Source organism: Oryx dammah, unplaced genomic scaffold (assembly GCF_014754425.2).
Source record: "Oryx dammah isolate SB20612 unplaced genomic scaffold, SCBI_Odam_1.1 HiC_scaffold_27, whole genome shotgun sequence".
In the NCBI taxonomy this organism is placed as follows: Eukaryota; Metazoa; Chordata; class Mammalia; order Artiodactyla; family Bovidae; genus Oryx; species Oryx dammah.
Genome location: NW_024070211.1, coordinates 80,309,711 through 80,315,710, shown reverse-complemented (window position 1 = coordinate 80,315,710; position 6,000 = coordinate 80,309,711). Strand labels below are relative to the sequence as shown.

The window sequence follows — 6,000 nt, the reverse complement described above, 5'->3', positions numbered from 1 at the left end:
TCAAGTCACCAAAGCATTGGAGTTTCAGCTTCAGCATCAGTCCTTCCAATGAATGACTGGTTTCATCTCCTTGCAGTCCAAGGGACTCTCAAGAGTCTTCTCCAACACCACAGTTCAAAAGCATCAACACTTTGGCACTCAGCTTTCTTTATAGGCCAACTCTCACATCCATACATGACTACTGGGAAAACCATAGCTTTGACTAGATGGACCTTTTTTGGCAAGGTAATGTCTCTGCTTTTTAATATGCTGTCTAGGTTGGTCATAACATTTCTTCCAAGGAGCAAGCATCTTTTAATTTCATGACTGCGATCACCATCTGCAGTGATTTTGGAGCCCAAAAAAGATAAAGTCTGTCACTGTTTCCACTGTTTCCCCATCTATTTGCCATGAAGTGATGGGACCAGATGCCATGATCTTAGTTTTGTGAATGTTGAGTTTTAAGCCAACTTTTTCACTCTCCTCTTTCATTTTCATTAACAAGCTCTATAATTCTTCACTTTCTGCTATAAGGGTGGTGTCATCTGCATATCTGAGATTACTGATATTTCTCTCGGCAATCTTGATTCCAGTTTGTACTTCATCCAGCCTGCAACATATATATATATATATATATATCCCCCACACATATATATCCAAGTATATGTCTCAAATTATTGATCAAATCCATGGACTGTTCTTCTTCTTTAGGTTTTATGAAGCATTCTAGTTCCTTCATCTATATATTTAATTAATTCTCACTCTTTTTTGACACGTAAAAATTTGCCTTTCACACTTAAAATTTTCTAGGTTTGATTTATATCATAAATATTCTTTTTTTAAAGGGATGGTTATTTTCTCTTTGGACTTCAATTACCAATTATAGCTTGTGACTTCCAACTTTCTATTTCTAGTTCAGACTTTTCTTCTCAGACTCAAATTCTCAAGTCTCCCCTAGAGTATTTTTGTGAACATTTTAAACCAAACAGTCAAAAGCAAACTTGTTATTTCTCCTTAACTTCCAGTCCTTCTGTTATTCTTAATTCACTTTATTAGTGCTATTAACTCAGTGTTATTATGCCTGCACCAAGTTTTTGGCCACCCATTTGTCTAAAAATTCATACTCCCAATTTCTAGCCTTTTAGATAGCTTTTCTTTCTTCACTGGATCTTTTACTTATCTTTCTCCTACTTTAAAACAATACAAGTTAGGGTAATATCACTTCTGCCTCAACTATTCCTGCTTCCCACTATTGAAACAGAAAAATCTACTTAATCTAAGAATTAATCTTGTTCTATACTACTACTAATAATGGTTCCAGTCCCATTCCCTACCACATAAAATATTATGTTTTAGCCATACAGGCTTATTCATCATTATATTTATCTCTAATATTCTTTTATTAAAAAAAGAACATATTCTCATATTGTCTACTTTATCTGGAGTACATGCTCATAATTTTGTCTACTGAATTCATCTTTTAAATTTTAGTTTAAATTTCCCTTCTTTCACAACCTGTTTTTCCAGATGCCTATCTCCATTTCCTATATTCTACTCTTTCCAGTTCTTGTCACTTGTATTTTTATTTAGAATATGTGTTGTTCTGCTGTGAATTATAGTTGTTTTTTACATTGTTCTGCTTTCCATCTAACCCAACTCACTTTGACACTCATGTTGTAAGTCATTAATTTGTCTAAAGCAGTTTTGCATCTGTCAAACCCCAGCTGATGTCATTAGCATTGAAAAGATGTTTCTTGTTGAACTAAAGTAAGCATATGTAGTAAAGACAATTTTAGACCGATTCCACTAAAATCAAACCAGATTTGACAACTCAATTACCTAACTTAAAGATGTAAATTAACTATCTTTAGAACATGGTTTAATTTAATGGATTAGAAAGGACGTCTGAGAGTGTTAATCCTCATCCTCAAATTAAGCTATTTATTGATTTACTGGTTCATTGATCCTATACAAATTATAAAACACTTCTTATATCTAGCACACTACTGAACCTAGAATGACAAATCAACAACAACAACAAAAAAAAACAAACCATGGTTTCAACTATCACCAAACTGTACAGTGGGAATTAGAGGCATTTTGAGAGCACTCAGTTCAGTTCAGTTACTCAGTCATGTCCGACTCTTTGTGACCCCATGAACTGCAGCACGCCAGGCCTCCCTGTCCATTACCAACTCCCAGAGTTCACCCAAACCCATGTCCATTGAGTCAGTGATGCCATCCAACCATCTCATCCTCTGTCGTTCCCTTTACCTCTTGCCCTTAATCTTTCCCAGCATCAGGGTCTTTTTCAATGAGTCAGCTCTTCCCATCAGCTGGCCAAAGTATTGACGTTTCAGCTTCAGCATCAGTCCTTCCAATGAATATTCAGGACTGATTTCCTTTAGGATGGACTGGTTAGATCTCCTTGCAGTCCAAGGGACTCTCAAGAGTCTTCTCCAACACCAGTTCAAAAGCATCAATTTTTTGGCACTCAGCTTTCCTTATAGGCCAACTCTCACATCCATACATGACCACAGGAAAAACCATAGTCTTGACTAGATAGACCCATGTTGATAAAGTAATGTCTCTGCTTTTCAATATGCTGCCTAGATTGGTCATAACTTTCCTTCCAAGGAGTAAAGTGAAATTGAAAGTGAAGTCCCTCAGTCGTGTCCGACTCTTTGTGACCCCATGAATTGTAGCCTACCATGCTCCTCTGTCCATGGGATTTTCCAGGCAAGAGTACTGGAGTGGGTTGCAGTAAGCGTCTTTTAATTTCATGGCTGCAATCACCATCTGCAGTGATTTTGGAGCCCAGAGAAATAAAGTCTAACACTGTTCCACTGTTTCCCCATCTATTTGCCATGAAGTGATGGGACCAGATGCCATGATCTTAGTTTTCTGAATGTTGAGCTTTAAGCCACCTTTTTCACTCTACTCTTTCACCTTCATCAAGAGGCTCTCTAGTTCTTCTTCACTTCCTGCCATAACGGTGTTGTCTTCTGCATATCCGAGGTTATTGATATTCCTCCCGGCAATTTTGCTTCCAGCCTGTGCTTCCTCCAGGCCAGCATTTCTCATGATGTACTCTGAATATAAGTTAAAAAAGAAGAGTGACAATATACATCCTTGACATATTCCTTTTCCTATTTGGAACCAGTCTGTTGTTCCATGTCCAGTTCTAACTGTTGCTTCCTGACCTGCATATAGGTTTCTCAAGAGGCAGGTCCGGTGGTCTGGTATTCCTATCTCTTTCAGAATTTTCCAGTTTATTGTGATCCACACAGTGAAAAGCTTTGGCATAGTAAATAAAGCAGAAATAGATGTTTTTCTGGAACTCTCTTGCTTTTTCAATGATCCAGCAGATGTTGGCAATTTGATCTCTTGTTCCTCTGCCTTTTCTAAAACCAGCTTGAACATCTGGAAGCTCACAGTTCACGTATTGCTGAAGCCTGGCTTAGAGAATTTTAAGCATTACTTTACTAGGGTGTGAGATGAGTGCAATTGTGTGATAGTTTCAGCATTCTTTGGCACTGCCTTTCTTTGAGATTTGAGAACATAGTCTTTGTTTATAGTCAACTTGACCTTGATTTCAACTTTTGAATACCGTCACCATCATATATTTACTGTATAATGTTAAATTAGTTATCAACCGTAAGTTTACTCATCTGGAACTTTTAAATTACAATAATATCTATATTTTTGACTGGTCTAGGGTTTCAAAGAGATTTCGTGTTTAAAAAACTTGATATATGTGTGTGTGTATGTATGTATAGACATGTATATATTTAAATTTATAATTTATAGCTGTAGATCCTGGTGGAGGAAACCAAAATATAAATAACTACCATACAAAACAAAAATGTCATAATTTCTAAAGATCCATTTATTCTATGGGTTTCCTTGGTAGCTCAAGTGGTAAAGAATCTATCTGCAATATGGTAGACCTGGGTTTGATCCCTGAGATGGGAAGATCCCATAGAGAAGGGAATGACTACCCACTCCACTATTCTTGCCTGGAAAATCTCCATAGATAGAGGAGCCTGGCAGGCTACTGTCCATGTGGTCGCAAAGAGTTGGACACAATTGAGCAGCTAAGCACAACACATTCAGTCCCTATTTTTATTAATAACACTTTGCAGACCAAATGACTGGTCTTTGCACATTATGTAAATATTAATGTTTATATTAGCATATAATTGGCATTTTATAATTTATTGGCAATTTATAATGCCAATTTCAAACCTAAAAATCAGATGTAATTGATTCATATATTGGTTAAATTTATATAAAGGAAGCAGAAATTGTTCCAGGTATCTCAAAGGAATACCAGCTTCCCTTGTGGCTCAGCTGGTAAAGAATCCACCTGCAATGTGGGAGACCTGGGTTTGATCCCTGGGTTGGGAAGATCCCCTGGAGAAAGGAAAGGATACCCACTCCTTTCTCTGGCCTGGAGAATTAGATGGACTGTGAAATTCATGGGGTCGCAAAGAGTTGAACACAACTGAGTGACTTTCACTTTCACTTTCATCTCAAAGGTAAATAGATTTGAAGTCTCAATTGTAATCATAGCAGTTAAAATCGCTAAAGAGGGCACAAGTTAAAGCTTTCAAGTTGTGGGATTGGAGTATGTTCCAGTTAGAGGGGAAGCTATGATAATGAATTTACTAGTAGCATATTGTTAGGCAAGAGAAAAAGAACCAGGTTTCTACCCCAGAGCACTTCAGCCTTATGAAGTTGAGAGGAAAATGTGGAACTGTAAAAAAGAGGCTGTGAAATAGGAAAACCAGGACCTGGAAGCAAAATGATGACTGTGTATCAGGAAGGAGTAGTTAGCAGTGTGAAGTGCTGCTCATAGGTCAAGTAAGTTGAGGGCTGAGAAAAGCCATTGTACTTATCAACATCAAGGCCATCGGAGATTTATGTATGAGCAGTCTCTAGAGCAATGGAGATAAAAGCTTGATGGAGTGGGCTCAAGATTGAAACAAAGAGGAAGGAGAGGCAGTGAGTATGGATTATCTTGTAAATTTTTATTATAAAATGGAACAGAGAAATTGAGCAACAGTGACTAGTAGAGGAAGTGAGATCAAGCTTTTTTTGTTTTTTAATAAAATTATGTTTGATGCTGAAAATAAGTTAATACAAAGATCAGAAAACAGTCTGTAAAGGGATATAGCAAATATTAATATTTTAGATTTGGGGGGCCAATGACTCAACTCAGCCAACTAGTTGAGCACTGGTTGTAAAAGCAGCCATAGGCAATGTGTAAACAAATGACTGTGATTATGTTCCAGTGAAATTTAATTGACAAAAAGATTTGGAGGCTTTAATTTGATCTAATATAAATTTTTAAAAATGATTAAGAGAGAAAGTTGAGAAAAACTAAACTGATCCGGGAGTAAGTGAAAGGCGCAGGGATTTGTGCACAGGAATTGTGGTTGGAGCTTTCATTATGAGTTTAACCAGATTTGAAAAGCAAGAAAGACAATGTGAAGCATAAATCTGTGGAAATTTTCTGTTGATAGCTTCAATTTTCTCAGGAAAATAGGAAACAAGATCATCATTTGCAGGTGACTGTTAAGAAGGAGCTTTAAATTTTTAAGAAGTGATGCTGCATAAAATAATTGTATAAAAGTTGAAAAGCAATGGGCTAATACTATAGATAATTAATTTTTAGTAAAATAGAAAAGTTTTAGGTTTGAATGTTCTAGCTATTCTTTTACACATTGGGGTTTTCATGTATTTTTATCAAAATTTATAATATTTCTGAAACACCAGCTAAGTCTGTGGCAGATATTTATTTTGAATCATTCACCTTTAAAAACTTTATTTTCCTCCCTATTGGGGAAAAAAAAGAAATTGCCACAATCCATTAATATCCCTATTTTCAGATACTACAGTCAGTCATATATTCTATCCATATACTTTTTCTAGTTTAGCAAACTTATTGATGTTAGAAATTATTTGTGCAATGAACATGTCTGTCAGTTCATCTCTGTTTCATGTATTTATCATATT

General features: G+C 36.2%; 1 protein-coding gene across 1 annotated transcript in view; it reads left to right on the top strand.

Annotated features, from left to right (window-relative positions):
- LOC120854136 (low-density lipoprotein receptor-related protein 1B-like) overlaps window positions 1-6,000 on the top strand; it is a 248,703-nt gene that overhangs the window by 217,840 nt on the left and 24,863 nt on the right. The gene's annotated exons all lie outside the window — the stretch shown is intronic.